Source organism: Peromyscus californicus, unplaced genomic scaffold (assembly GCF_007827085.1).
Source record: "Peromyscus californicus insignis strain IS unplaced genomic scaffold, ASM782708v3 Scaffold_7__1_contigs__length_154581171, whole genome shotgun sequence".
In the NCBI taxonomy this organism is placed as follows: Eukaryota; Metazoa; Chordata; class Mammalia; order Rodentia; family Cricetidae; genus Peromyscus; species Peromyscus californicus.
Genome location: NW_026294595.1, coordinates 41,033,026 through 41,049,592, shown reverse-complemented (window position 1 = coordinate 41,049,592; position 16,567 = coordinate 41,033,026). Strand labels below are relative to the sequence as shown.

The 16,567-nt window shown below is 37.6% G+C and overlaps 1 long non-coding RNA gene across 3 annotated transcripts in view; it reads left to right on the top strand.

Annotated features, from left to right (window-relative positions):
* The first annotated feature begins 3,147 nt into the window (after nucleotides 1-3,147).
* Nucleotides 3,148-16,567, top strand: part of LOC128101367 (uncharacterized) — a 119,346-nt gene continuing 105,926 nt past the window's right edge. For all 3 annotated transcript variants that reach the window (XR_008215078.1, XR_008215079.1, XR_008215077.1), the window contains exon 1: nucleotides 3,148-3,282. This is a non-coding gene — a long non-coding RNA (uncharacterized LOC128101367). The remainder of the gene's footprint in view (nucleotides 3,283-16,567) is intronic.

Genomic DNA, 16,567 nt, shown 5'->3' with positions numbered 1-16,567 from the left:
CTGTCCAGGGAGCAGCATGTACTGGCACACAGGTAAAGCCACAGAACATGTGGCAACATATAGAATAACAGAAATGGGCTGAGTTTAAGTGTAAGAGCTAGTCAGTCATAAGCCTGAGCTAATGGCTGAGCAGTTTAATTAATATAAGGCTCTGTGTGTTTACTTGAGTCTGAGTGGCTACAGACCAGGTGGGACACAGGAAAACTTCCAGCTATACCACAACCATCCTTCTACAGAATTGGAAACAAAATATCCTGAAAAATGCTTAGTCTTTTAGTATCCTGTAGCTTAAATATGAAAACACAGATTCATACACTTATCTGGTGAAAGTTGTTTCAACTGATATTGCATTATTTATAAATTAATAGAGGAGAGAAAATACAAGTTTCTGCTTAATATATCCATATATGTGCACAAATGTCTAACAAAATAGGACTGAAATACTTGTGCCAATTATAGTCCTGGTTTCTGTGAGCCACTGCCACACTATTCTATAATGCTCATCTAATAACTTGTTTTCTAGATGCTTGCTTTCCCTACTCTAGCATCTGATTTCACATACAACACCAAAGCTATCAGAGTTCTCCCCTTTCCCTGTCACCCAGCAATCTAGAGCCAGCCTGACTGTAAGTACATACTCTGAGTACTATAGCCTACCCAGGATAAGTGCAAACCAATCACTCCTCTTCCTTTGAAACCTATATGAAGAGATTCTCACTGTGGGCCTGAACTCTTCTCAGAGTCCCTGTCATGCTGTTCTCTGTCTACAACATTAATAAAACTTTCAATAAAGTCTTACCTATAAAGACCATCTAGCTCATGACCCCCTTGACCTCCAAACTGGGAAACTTTCAATTTCTGTGACTGGACACATGGCCTTAGTTTGATTTTATATACTAACTGTTCTGTATTTTCTTCACCATTAGCTAGTGCCTCTTGGTTCTTTTCCAGGAGAGATGACCCTAGCTTTCATTCCTGGTGGGTCTGGGCTGTTTATCATCTTGCCTGGATTAGGGTGTTGTAGCTTCTCACTGACCTTAAGCATTGGACATGGTAACACCAAGAGGTACCCAAAAAATGATCTCCTCTAGTTCAGGCACACTTTTCCTTAGCTCTATTGTGCAGCAGTAGTGCAACTTCCCCCTTGGCTGCCTGGCTATTTTGTAATAAAAACAAATAATTAGCTAATAGGCTCACCTTATTGTTGTATAATATTTTGTTTGTGTTCTGACAAATAAAGCTTGCCTGGAGATTAGAGGGTGGAGCTAGCCACTAGTTAACCATAGAGGATAGGCAGTGATGGCACACACCTTTAATCCCAACACTTGGGAAGAGGAAGCAGGAAGATCAGGAGTTCAAGGCTACCCTGGGCTACACAAGACTGAATCAGTCTAAAAGAGAAACAGAGCTGGGCAGTGGTGGCGCATGCCTTTAATCCTAGCACTAGGGAGGTGGAGACAGGATCTTGGCCCCCCATTCAATCTGAGGATTCAATTCGTAGAGATAAGTTTCTAGTGGCTGCTGCTCTGCTTCTCTGATCTTTCAGCTTTCACCCTTGATGGGTTTTTATTAAGACTAATTAGGATCATGCTTCACCTTATCACTAAGGAGATATATGCACTGATCTCTTTCTTCTTCACAATCAAACTTCACAAAAAAGGAACATTACTCTTCCTTTCTCTTAAGTTCTAAATGAACTCCCAACTTTCATCTGTAGAAACTTCTCAAGGTCTTTATAGATTATTGTGTTTTCATTGGCACACTGATCTCCAGTCCAAGAAATTGAGGTATATGATTATTTTTATTCAAGGTACCAATTACATATCAAGGTTTCAGGACACTGGGAGGGCATCATACCTATGTGTGTTAATTAGCATTTCCAGGTTATGATAAAAATACATGAAAGGACATCTTAAAAGGAAAATTAAAAGTATTTTATTTTGAAGTTAAGCTCTCTCTGTACTTACTCCAAGGCCTGAACTTCCACACTCTTTACCATGATGCAGTGGCCTGTTCAAACCTGGAAATCCTTCATTAGATTCGAACCCTCATATTGGATTGACCTCTGGTTACACCCTCACAGACACACCCACAAGTTTGCCTCACCAATCTTCCAGACATCATTAAATCCAATCATGTGGCCAATAACTGTCAGACTTGGTGGCAAACACTTAGGTATAGAATTTCAATTTTCACACACACACACACACACACACACACACACACACACACACACACACACAAACACACACATCTAGATTTTGAAATGGCATCATTCCTCTTCCTTAGACATCTTACTTAATACCCTCAACTCTGCTTACATCTTCCGTGTTTATAGCCTAAATCTGGCCCTCTCTTTGGAACATTTCAGCTAAATATCTAGTTGTCTACTGGCTTTCATTAGATTTTAGGCAGTCAGCCTAAAAACAGTAGCATGCAAACTGGTTTATCTTCTGTATGCACAATAAGTGGGTTCAGACTTATAACACTGATCATAATTTTGTGTTCATAATGCAAGGCTCATGTTATAGTTGGCATATTCAATTGATCACAACATAATATTTATACTATCTTTTTATACATTTGTAATTGAAACCAGCATCTTCCATATTAATATAATATATATTATCCATGTCAAGATTTTATTTATTTTTGCTTTTGTTTTGTTTAACACTTTCTTAGATGCTATTTGGTTTTGACACAATCACTTGTTTTATCTAGACTGGTTCAAAACTACCTTGAATGTTGATCATCCTTCCTGGGTGTTTGGATTACAGCCCATTTATAAGGTGCCCACTACCAAATCCTGGGCTTTTTGCCTGCTGAGCAAGCACTCTATCAACTGAATGATGTACCCATTCCTTAAGCCAGGATTTTCTAATTTCTGACTGGCACTAAATTTTACCTCACAGTCCACTCTGTTATCTTCACATCCAGAGCTGCATTTCTACTGTGGAAACCTCATTTCTTCCTGTATTAAGGAATGTTCTCTGGAGGAACAGAACCAACAGAACATAACAATTACAAAAGGAGATTTATGAGACTGGCTTACAAAATAGGGGCTGATTAGTCCAACAATGGCTATTTGTGTACTAGAGAAGCAGAGAAACAAGTAGTTATTCAGCCCATGAAATTGGATCCCTCAGCGGCCCCAATCCAGTGATAAATACATGGGAAATCCCTTTAGAGTTTCTGGCATTGAATCCATGTTGGAAACATGAAGTTTTCTATCAGTGGAGGATGAATCAGAGGCTATGCACACTGACTCATGAAGAAGAAAAGGTAAGCATATGCACATTGCTATTGCTTTGCACCCCTTAATAATTGGACCATATATTGGAAGGTGTCCATTTAAGGGTTGGTCTTCCACACCTAAATTAATCCTCTCTAGAAACACCCTCAAAGACATGACAAGAGGTATATCTTCTAGGTGATTTTAAGGCCCCTAAATTTTACAATCCAAACAAACACTGACCCTGTTAAGAATTTTGTGGGGGCCCACAAAGGTTTCCTAGTGAGATCTGAGCTTGCTTTACCCAGCAGGTCTGCATTAGAGGATTGCATGATGACGTGTATGGTCACTAGGTGATTAGAAGACTTTGAACTTGGCTGTGCTGGGGGAGGGGAGTTCTTTTGCTCTACCCCTTGGCATTCCTATAAAAAGCCATTTAGTAGAGACAGAAGGAGCCTTTGGATCCAGGCCCTCCCAAGGCTATCCTGTGATTCCATGTGTTACTCTCCCCTCTATCCTTCTACCTCAATCTTTTATCCCTCTCTCCTCAAGAGTACCCTGGGGAAAGAGTGGGAGCTGGTCTCCCACATACTCTTTCAACGCCTTCCCATCACTGTTTCAGAAGCCCAAAGTGTGCTGCTTCTGAGGAATGGCCTCTGATCAACGCTCCAGACCTATCTCCTTCATCTGTGATGCAATTCTGCATTCTGTACCTCAGCTTGACTAATTAATCCCATTCTCTGGAGGAAATCCTCCTCCTCATTTCTCCCGTGCTGTTACTTGAATGTCTTCTCTCTCCGAACACTTTCCTTTCAGTCTTTGTCTACCCATGGCCGTGCTGTTCTTTCTTTCTGGTTCAGCTCATCTGGGATCTTCTCCAGCAGCTGTCTCTTCATTCTCTCAGGTTTTGTGATAGCATGAAATCTATGAGAGCGGGATCCATCTGAACTACTCTCTCTCTCTTTCTTCATCTATCTATCATCATCTATCAATCACACTAGTCTACCAACTATCTATCATCTACTGATCTATCTAGTCAATTATGAGGCAAGTATTGGTAAACAGTAAACCTGATATAATTATTTGCTAAGTTATGAAATGGATGCTGAGTATACCTTTTCATAATGTAATATCTAACCCTTGTGAAACCAATTCCAAGTTCATTTTGCTTCTCTGAAGTTTCATCATACCAAAAAATTCTTACTTGAACTTTGACCATGAAATCTCCTATGGGGGGGAAAAATCACTTTGAAAAGTGACATTTTATGTTAGTTCTGGTATTTTCGTTTCCTCTGGGATTTTTTAAAATGTTTCTTAGAATTTTAAAGTATTTATGTACTGATTTTCAAATTTCAAAAATCTTTGTGAATTTAGAAGATAACTTCTGTGTATAATGATATTGGGTGTTTCTGAATGCAGCACCTTGGATCTCTCAGCCAATCCAACTTGTTAGTGGGTATCTCTATTTAGAATAAAGATGCTATGTATTTTGCAGAAATAATAAGCTTGAAAAAGATCTTACACTTATTTAATTTTTGTCTGTTTTGATGAAAGAAATCATATTTCAGCTCATTTTTGGTATATTTTTATTATTTAATAAATATAAAACAGTAACAATTTTACAAGATTTAGGTATTTTAATCTTTTATGCTCAAGGGATGATGTCCCTTAGTGAAAATTGACAACTCAGTGCCCCAAATTGTGGTTGATATATACATCCCAATAAACATATCTGGGGGTCAGAGAACAGAGCCAGCCACTAGATTAGACATAGAGGCCAGACAGTGGTGGCACACATGCCTTCAATCCTATCACTCAGGAGGCAGAGATCTGTCTAGATCTCTGTAAATCTAAGGCCACACTGGGAACAGAGCCAGGCATGGTGGCACACACCTTTAATCTTAGCATTTGAGGTCTCATGTCTTTGCTTGGGGAGGACACACACCTTTAATCCCAGGAAGTGATGGCAGGAAGCAGAAAGGTATATAAGGTGTGAGGACCAGGAAACAGAGGCTTTTGAGCAGTTCAGCTGAGACCCATTCGGGTGATGACTCAGACACTTTCAGTCTGAGGAAACAAGATCAGCTGAGGAGTTGGTGAGGTGAAGTTGGATGTGGCTTGTTCTGTTTCTCTGATCTTTCAGCATTCACCCCAATATCTGGCTCCATTAAGATGGTCTTATTAATAAAAATGTGACATTTCATGTTACACCAAATCCTACAATTACAGATACTAAAACCTCTTCTTCATTCATTAGTTTAGGATTTCCTTGCTTCAATATATCCAGTCTAAAATATTGTACTATTTGGTGAAGTAGATGAAAAGACAAAACTATAACTGTGACCAAAAAAGAAAAGCAAACTGAAATTGACAGTGCTCCATTAAAAACAAACTGCAAAGATCAGGGGTAGAGTAATGTGCCAAGAATGCTCTAAGTTCTATTTTCAGCCCTGGCAAATTCAGCCAACCAACAGACACCCGTACCACTGGAAATAATACTCTAAACCTAAAAGCAACACACTAGAAAAGTAGCCTTCAGTCCTATCTTCAGGCCATATATGTTGCAAATTGTCTATTTTCATAAGGATGATATCTTCTACTTTCAGCATTAGGGTTGACATAGTAACAGAGGAAATCATCTGGTTCTTTGCATTGTTATCATATTGGTTTTCTTGCTTCATTTCACTTTTCTCCTTTTACATCATTTAAATATTACAATATAAGTATAACCATAAGTATCTCTATTAAGTATTATTTTGTTTATATTTTAAACTATTACGGGTTAAGAAAGCATAAGTCTCTATCTCCTACAGACAGCCACTTTAGTATTTTGAATTTGCTGTTCTTCATCTTAAGATATGAATGGCATTTTAAAGCATTTGCATGATGCATCTACAATAATAGATGTACCAAATCACAATGAAACAATATTTCAAAATGCGTCAGAACAAATATCTTAGGAGAAGGAATGATGTCACACCAAACATTGTGAAAATGATGTTAACCTTTATTATTTGAATGTGGTAATGGGAACAAAAAATGTCCACATTTACAATTCTGATTAATTTTTATGAACTAGACATACCTCTGTAAATCAAGACACAAAGAATGATCAATTAATTAAGCAAGATAAGTGGTACCTTTCAATGAGAAGGTAAGTAAAATATGTTGAGTGTGTGGTGGTACTTTCTATCCAAGTGGAAATTCCTTTTGTGCATAGTCAGGCATTTGGAAGTATCATGATACAACACAACACTGGAACAAGAAAATGATAGGTTCAGGGTATCTGTTTAATATCAGATACTGAGCTGAATTTGGTCATTCTGAATCAGGAAAGATCTTTTAAAAAATAGGCTGTGGGTAAGCACACCTTATTTCAATGAATACAGTTGACTTTTCCTCCAAAGAACTCCCCTTTTTCTTCCTTCCTTCCCTCCCTCATTCCCTCACTTTCCTCCTATGTCCTGTCAGTCTTCCCACTCCCCCTTTTGCTTCTCTTCTTCCTGTCTCACTGCCTAATCTCTTTCATTTTTGTCCTCTTTGTTCATGTTGTATATATTGGTTTTTAAATATTGTCTGCATAGAAAAGAGTGACAATAACTCAGCACTAGAGTAGGAAGAGCTCATTGCAGGAGATCACCAACCATTGCTCTTTTAAATAAATTATTTTAAGCCCTAGTGACAAAACAGAGAATGTCTGTAAAAGAAAATGCAAGAATCCCAAAACTGCTTTAAGAAATAAACATAAAGATTCAAGAGTGTGTGTCTCCATGTTCTGGCTATTACAAACAATGCTGATATGAACATAGCTGAACAAGTGCTCTTGTGGTATGATTGAGCATTCCTTGGGTATATGCCCAAGAGTGGTATAGCTGGATCTTGAGGGAGATTGATTCCCAATTATCTAAGAAAGTGCCATATTGATTTCCAAAGTGGTTGTACAAGCTTGCATTCCCACCAGCAGTGGAGGAGAGTTCCCCTAGCTCCGCATCCTCGCAGCATAAGGTGTTTTCAGTGTTTTTGATCTTAGCCATTCTGACAGGTATAAGAGTTGTTTTGATTTGCATTTCCCTGATGATTAGGGATGTTGAGCAATTCCTTAAATGTCTTTCAGCCATTTGAGTTTCCTCTGTTGAGAATTCTCTGTTTAGTTCTATAGCCCATTTCTTAATTGGACTGTTGGGCATTTTGATGTCTAATTTCTTGAGTTCCTTATATATTCTGGATATCAGTCCTCTGTCAAATGTGGGGTTGGTGAAGACCTTTTCCCATTCTGTAGGCTGTCGCTTTGCCTTGTTGACCGTATCCTTTGCTCTACAAAAGCTTCTCAGTTTCAAGAGGTCCCATTGTTTGATTGTTTCTCTCAGTGTCTGTGCTACTGGTGTTACATTTAGGAAGTGATCTCCTATGCCAATGCATTCAAGACTACTTCCTATTTTCTCTTCTAGTAGGTTCAGAGTAGCTGGATTATGTTGAGGTCCTTGATCCACTTGGACTTAAGTTTTGTGCACGGTGATAGATATGGATCTATTTGTAGCCTTCTACATGTTGATATTGAGTTATGCTAGCACCATTTGTTGAAGATGCTTTCTTTTTTCCATTGTGCACTTTTGGCTTCTTTGTCAAAAATTGTATGTTCATAGGTGTGCAGATTAATGTCAGAGTCTTCAATTCGATTCCATTGGTCCACATGTCGGTTTTATGCCAGTACCAAGCTGTTTTTATTACTGTAGCTCTATAGTAGAGCTTGAAGTCAGAGATTGTGATGCCTCCAGAGGTTGTGTTATTGTACAGGATTCTTTTGGCTATCCTGGGTTTTTTTGTTTTTCCATATGAAGTTGAGTATTATTCTTTCCATGTCTGTAAAGAACTGTGTTGGTATTTTGATGGGGATTGCATTGAATCTGTAGATTGCTTTTGGTAAGATTGCCATTTTTACTATGTTAGTCCTGCCTATCCATGAGCATGGGAGATCTTTCCATTTTCTGACATCTTCTTCAATTTCATTTTTCAGGGACTTAAAGTTCTTATCATATAGGTCCTTCACTTGCTTGGTTAGTGTTACCCCAAGGTATTTTATGTCATTTGTGGCTATTGTAAAGGGTGATGTATCTCTGATTTCCTTCTCAGCTTCTTTGTCCATTGTATATAGGAGGGCTACTGATTTTTTTGAGTTGATCTTGTATCCTGCTATGTTGCTGAAGGTGTTTACAACCTAGATGCCCTTCAACTGAAGAATGGATAAACAAAATGTGGTACATATACACAATGGAATAGTACTCAGCAGAGAAAAACAATGACATCATGAGGTTTGCAAGCAAATGGATGGACCTAGAAAAAATCATCCTGACTGAGGTAACCCAGACTCAGAAAGACAAACATGGTATGTACTCACTCATAGCAGGATACTAGATGTGGAACAAGGATGACTGGACTGCTACTCACATCACCAGGGAGGCTACCTGGAAAACAGGACCCCAAGAAAGACACAGGGATCGCCCAATGACAGAGAAATGGAATGAGATCTACATGAACAGCCTGGACATGAGTGGGGGTAATGAAAGGCGAGGGTTGAGGGAAAGAGAGCTTGGGGGAGCGGGAGATCCCAGCTGGATCAACAACAGAGAGGAAGAACAAGGAATAGGAGGCCATGGTAAATGAAGACCACATGAGAATAGGAAGAAGCAAAGTGCTAGAGAGGCCCACAGAAATCCACAAAGATACCCCCACAACAGACTGCTGGCAATGGTTGAGAGACAGCCTGAACTGACCTACTCTGGTGATGGGATGGCCAAACACCCTAATTGTCATGCTAGAAACCCCATCCAACGACTGAGGGATCTGGATGCAGAGATCCATGGCTAGGCCCCAGGTGGAACTCTGGGAGTCCAATTAGAGAGAAAGAGGAGGGTTTATATGAGCGAGAATTGTTGAGACCAAGGTTGGATAAAGCACAGGGACAATAGCCAAATGAATGGAAACACATGAACTATGAACCAATGGCTGAGGGGTCCCCAACTGGATCAGGCCCTCTGAATGGGTGAGACAGTTGATTGGCTTGATCTGCTTGGGAGGCATCCAGGCAGTGGGACCGGGTCCTGTGCTCATTGCATGAGTTGGCTGTTTGAAACCTGGGACCTATGCAGGGTTGCTTGGCTCGTCCTGGGAGGAGGGGACTGGACATGCCTGGACTGAGTCTACCAGGTTGATCTCAGTCCTCAGGGGAGGCTTTGCCCTGGAGGAGGTGGGGGCAGGAGGGGGGAGAACAAGGGAATCTGTGGCTGATATGTAGAACTGAATTGTATTGCAAAATAAAATAAAAAAAAGAATTAAAAAAATAAATAAATAAAAAAGAGTGTGTGTCAAAGCACTGTGTTTTATTTTTTATGTGATAAATCTTACAAAAATGAGCCACCTATAAATCTAAGCAGATTAAATTTTTTGTGACAATACTCAGTACAAGATCCATAGAGTCTATGAATCTTCCCCATATTTAAGTTGAGAAAAGGTCTGTTAATTTATACCCCACCTGTTAGCACGTTTTGTTGGAAGCACAAAAAGAGAAGGAGAAATAATGAGAAAATTCTTTCACACTTTACCTTTAAGTGAGAAAACACATTTGCCTACTGGTTAATAAGATCAAATACCACTGTCTCAGGTGGTACATTTAACATGATTTTCTTTGTTACCCGAAATAAAAAGCCCTATTCATTCATGAGAAAATAGATAGTACCATTGTGAACCTCAAAGTTCCAAATTTTAAAAGTTAGAAAATTGAAAATAAGCTTGAGGGTTGGCACTAAAACATCCTCACTAACGATCAGGAGACCTAGGCTGTGTGCTACAAGTTACAAGAGGATGGTGCAGAGTTGAAACACAGCAAAATGAATGAGAGCAAGAGTTCACCAGCAACACTTTTTGTTAATCATTGTTCTGTGTCAAATGCTACTCTTAAAATATTACTTACATAATGATATGGCTTTTTCTGGCATTACTGGTTAGCTTGCATTAGAACCAACTCCTCAGTATTGTCATTTACTCATTCATACACATTTTCTGTAATAATGAAAGGATGACTTAGAAAGCTATAAGAAAATGAGGTTAAAAGTCGGTCGATAGCCGGGCGGTGGTGGCGCACGCCTTTAATCCCAGCACTCGGGAGGCAGAGCCAGGCGGATCTCTGTGAGTTTGAGGCCAGCCTGGGCTACCAAGTGAGTTCCAGGAAAAAGGCGCAAAGCTACACAGAGAAACCCTGTCTCAAAAAAAAAAAAAAAAAAAGAAAAGAAAACGAAAAAATAAATTAAAAAAAAAAGTCGGTCGATGACTCCTGATTCTCCTTAGAATTAAGAATTTTTTTTGTACACCAGTTTCTTCCCTTTCCAATGTCACTAAACCTTTTCATCATCCATAGCGGGGTATGAGTGTTCTTAGATACCTTCAGGGTCTTGGACAAAGTCAAGCTATTTCTTATTTCACAGGCATTCTGGAACTTATGTCTGGAGTACTTTGATTAATTTTTTTATTTGTTTTGCTTTGTTGGTGCTGGTGATGTAGTTTTTAATCAGCACAGATTCTCTTTATTCTGTCAGAGACATAAGGTAAGTTATGAAACTTTGTGAGTTATTTTTTTCACCCTTATATCTACATTTATGTTTTTAGTCAAAGTGTGCTTGTTGATTTAATTTCAGTAAGGTGGCTGTGCCTTAATCTAATGCTATTTCAGCCAGCAATTGCAACTCTGTATTACCAGCCTGCTTCTCTAGCAGCTGCCAGGCCACTCAGACAATAGCCTGGCAGGAATTCTGTTCCCACAGGCACAGGCCTTCTTGTAGGCCACTAAAGATATCTTTAACTAAATCTCTATGGTTCTATTTATAAATAAGATTTGAGGTTCAACAGCTAAGATGAAAACCTGTGAGCTCAGAGAAGCTGAGTAGCAACTAGCTAACCCTCTCTCCTTGCTGGTGTCTCAGCAGGACCTATGCTTTGGCTCCACCAAACCAGAAAAAGCTGTGCCACATCAAATCCCTCCCTACTATTCCCCTTTCTCTCTCTCTCTCTCTCTCTCTCTCTCTCTCTCTCTCTCTCTCTCTCTCTCTCTCTCTTTCTCCTGCATGCCCTTTGATTCTCTATGATAACTTTTTGTTAACTAGTTGCCAACTCAGCCTCCTTACTGAAGGTTAATTTTATTTTATCAATGAAAATGCAAACTCGAGGTTCAGTGTTATCGAATGTCCCCTAACAGTTCCCTTTTTTATCTAAATAAAAAGGAAAGATTTTAACTTTAACATAGTAAAACTATATACAAGTATATAGAACATTTACCAAGTAAGGATTGAATTCACAATGTCCCATCCATTTGTATTTGGCAAATTCAAAGAAACTACTCTATTACCTATCCCATCTTGATGAGTCCAGAATTTGGTACCAAATTCACTTTTTATCCTAACTTGTATTACCAACCCAAAACTATCTTTTTTAGAACCCCAAAACATTTTCTTAGGTAAATAATTTAAGCATTTTATTTCTCAACCTTATATACTTTATACCTCTTTTGTGAGTTTTTTTTTTCTTTTTCTGAATTTGGAATCAAGGGAACCTGTAACTATTGCAATCTCATCTTCAATTCCATCAGATACTTAAGACGGATATAGTACTACGGATATAGTACTACCTGAGTAAACAGGAAGTATAGAGCAAACAATTTCCAAAACTATAAAAATGACAGAAGTACCAGGCTGCCTGGACAGTCACCTATTGTTTATCTGCAATGTCTGGACATCTATCTTTGGCCTACAGGCCTAGAACATAGGACAGTCTTTTTTTTTTTTTTTTTGGTTTTTCGAGACAGGTTTTCTCTGTGTAGCTTTGCGCCTTTCCTGGAACTCACTTGGTAGTCCAGGCTGGCCTCGAACTCACAGAGATCCGCCTGGCTCTGCCTCCCGAGTGCTGGGATTAAAGGTGTGCGCCACCACCGCCCGGCCAGGACAGTCTTTTTTGTGAAGCAGGAATTTTGTCTACCTTGTCTTGGCAAAGTTCAGCAGTTGCATTCTTTTGTGTCCTGCTTGTCCAATTTGGACAGCATACTGTCAGCAGTCAAAGCAAGGGCATTTTCTTGTCCAGTGGCTAACTTTGCCACAACTAAAGCAAACTCCATAAGAGATTCTTTGGTGCCCATCATCTTTTTTTTTCACAGTAAATTGGTACTGCCAGGAGCAGATATATCTCATTGTCATGAAAAGCCTTATGTTATGAAAATATCATAAATACCATATTCTGTAGGTCTCTGAAGTGTTTGAAGACCACTTATCTACCTAAAATGTATCTGTGTCTAACCTTAAAAACATACCTAACATAACTACAAGTTTGATTATTACAGATGACTACTACCTATTGTCCTGTAGGATTGTGTGGTATACTTGCAATATGCTTTATGTTGTAATATGGAAGAAAAACTGTTTCATTTTACTAGATACATATGCTGGAGTATTGGTAGTCTTAATGTATGTGTATCCCCACAATGGCTGTGACTTCTAATAAATGTGCAATTAAATAATCTGCCTTTTCAGAACTTAAAGCAGTTGCCCATTGAAATCCTAAACATATCTATGGTATGGTGCACATATATTAATTTTCCGAACTCAGCAAAATGAAACACATCTATTTGTCAAAGTTCATTTCTTTGAGCACCTTTTGGGTTACTTCCTGTAGATAATGGAGTTTAGTTATCCAAAGAAAAAGTAGAACATTTTCTTATAATTTCTTTGTCATGTTGCCATGTGATAGAAAAATCTTTCTTCAAACCTTTGCTGTTAACATGGTGTTTCTTATGAAATTCTGAGGCTTTTAGCACATTTCCTACCAATAGTGGATCAATTTAGTCATTACTCTGTGGTAGAGGGCCTTGTATATCCTTGTACAAGATCTAATATGTGTTATATGCAAAGGATGATTTCTATTTCTGATAACTTGTTGTAGATGAATAAATAACAAAGTTAATTCTGAATCATCTGGAATAAGTTCAGCAGTTTCAATATGTAAAAGATTCTTTCTGCATATTGAGAGTCAGTGACTATATTGGGAGGTTCTGCAAAATCTAATAATACCTTGAGAATAGCATTATAATTCTGACTTCTGAACTGAATTGGGAGAGCTTTGACCATTTTACTTAATTTTCCTGACCTATAACCTAAATTTCCTGATTTATTTGCATCAGTATAGAATGTAGGGGCTCCAGAAATTGGTGTTCCCTTTATTATATGAGGGAGAATCCAATTAGTTCTTTTTAAACAACTGAAGTATCTTGCTTTATAATATTTGTTGCTAATCTCTCCCAAGAAATGACTGGAAACTCTTTGTCACTGTTCATTTTCTTCCCATAATGAGACAATTTCAGCATTAGTAAAAGGTACTACAATTTCTGCCAGGTCTATTCTAGCTAATTGACAAAGTCTCAATTTTCCTTTCAAAATCATTTCAGAAACCTTTTCCATACAGGACTTTAACTTTTTACTCTGTGTGCTAAAAAATATCTATTCTATGATATTATCTTCTCTCTACATAAGAATTCCTGTAGAAGAATAAGTAGAAGGTAAAGTAACCATAATATAATCAAACTCTAGATCTAAGCAATCTACATATACATCCTACAATTTCTTTTCCATCATAGCCAATTTTCTCTCATCATCAGCTCATAGTTTTATTGGATTATTTAAGTCTTTATTACCTCATAAGGCTTGAAATAAATTACACAGCTCTTGAGTTGTTGATCCAATTGTGGGCCACAGTCAGTTAATATTTTCTGGCAATTTCTGAAAATCATTAAGAGTTTATAATTGAACTCTTCTGATTTGTATTTTGTGTGGTTGACTTTTTGTAAAACTATCTTATATTCTAAATAATTAATAGAATCTCTTCTTTGTATTCTCTCAGGACCATATTTTAATACCAGACAAGGCAAAATTCTATATACCTCATTAAATATTTTTTTCTAAACTGTCTGTGTCTGAATCAGCCAATAAGATATCATCCATATAATGGTAAATTATAGATTGAGGAAACTGTTTACAAATTAGTACAAATGGGTATTGTACAAAATATTGACACAGGTGGGCCTGTGTTAACATTCATTGTTAAAGAACTTTCCAATAGTACCTTTTAACAGGCTGGGAATTATTATAAGTAGGCACTGTGAAGGCAAATTTTTCTCTCTCCTGTTCTTGTAAATGTATAATAAAAAAAGCAATCTTTTAAATCAACCACTATAACAGACCATTCTTTAGGTAATAAAGAAGGTAATGGAATTCCAGACTGAAAAGGGCCTATTGGCTTAATTAGCTTATTTGTGGCTCCCAAATCTGTTAACATTCTCTGTTTTCTTAATTTCTTTTTAATAACAAATATAGGAGAATTCCAAGGACTGATTAATTCCTCAATATGTTGAGCTTTTAGCTGCTCCTATACCAGCTATTCTATTTTCTATTACTTTTCTTATACCAAAGGCCATTTTCCCCCTACACAGGGTTGCCAGTTAACCATTTTAAAGGTAGGGCTGTTGGTTCCTTTGAAAGATCAGGAGCTGTTATGCCCTGCTTATGTACGGCATGAAAAGCCAGTGATTAGTCTTGATAATATCTTTTAATATTTTTCTCAGAAACATACATTAGTTTATGGTTTGTTTCTGAGATTAGAGGAATGTTAACTGTTTTTTCCACTGCTGCAACAGATCATGTCCCCATAAATTCATTGCTATGGTAACCACACGTGGTTTTAATTTTCCTTTCTGTTTTTCTGAATTTTGTTTTACCTGAGATAAAGTTCCAATTCTTAGAGACTAAACATTTACCTCCTGAAGAGGTTAATCTGGATGCCAAGATTTTGATGAAATGATTGTTACATCTGCACCTGTGTCTACTAGATCCTCAATTTAATGCCATTTATTTTTATTTTTAGCTTTGGTCTTTGATTATTTATAGAAATTTGCCAAAATACTTGTTTTATGGTCTTTCCAGAAAATTTTTTTATCTACTAAGCTGTTCTGTCATCTAGAGCAGTTTGGTTTTTCACAATAGACATTAAGTCTTAATTGCTCTGTGGATGTTTTTCTTAAATGCTAACAGAGAATGACTGAAGCAAATTTGACAATGGGACCTGCAAGAGACCTCCTAAGGCATGGCAAATGGTTTCTTGTTGATCTGCATTCATTAGTCCAGTGCCAGCCATTGACATGCTTTCTGAATATTCCAGAAGGCTTGGGCCTTTGATTTTGATTATTTCTAGAAAAAAACTCTGTTTTTAGGAACACCTTGCCTATGATCCCTTTTCACATGACCTGGATTACCACAACTAAAACATCTGACCATTTGATTTTTCTTAACATTTTTAGAAATTATCTCTCCTATCCAAGTATCATTATAACTATAAGATCCAATATCAGCTGTATTTCAGGTTCATCTATCTATGGGTACTGATCTTGTCTTTAAAGCCCTAATCACCCTTTCTAATTCTGATTTAGTAATTTCAGAAGCCAAAAATCTAACTAATATTTGTCTAACATCTGGATCTGATATCATTTCACTTACAGCTGAAGTCAATCTTGGCAAAAAATTAGTAAAGGCTTATTTTGGGCCTTAAGTTTATTTAGTAAAAGACTCATTTCCGTTTCCTAATACCCCAACCTTATTCCAAGCATTCAAAACTGTTATATGGCATAGAGCTAAGGTGTTATCATCAATTATTGACCTTCTTTACAAATTAGCATACTGACCCTCACCAAGGAGCTGGACTTGTGAAATTTCATGACCTCTAGCCCTACCTCATTGTTCTTTGACCCTAGTTTCCTCTCTCCACCATGTTCTCCATTGTAACTAAGGACAAGCTTCCAATACTTTTGTAACTAAATCTTTCTATTCTTGTGGAACAATTCTATTCCTAGTGGACAATGGATTTAACATCTGCCTCATAAAGGGTGAATGTACTCTATATGAAACAACTACTTCCTTAAATCTCTTCAAATCTAGCATTTTTACAGAATTCCAATTAACTTCTGCATAGCCTTAGGGTGCCTATAATCTGGTCATTATTCTTGTATGATAACTGGATAAATTAAAGTTGATGTTCTAATAATCTTAGGCTGCTCCTCTTCAGTTTCATAATGCAAGAGTGTGGAAGGTTCTGCTCTAAATTCATCAGTCTATATCTAAGTATTCTTCTTATTTTCATTAGTAGGTCCTTCTAAAGTTTGTATCTTAGTAGTAGTAAGTCTTTCTAAAGCATGTATCTTATCAGTCAAATTACCATGTTTGTCACAGTTATCAAACCACTTTTAAAGGATAA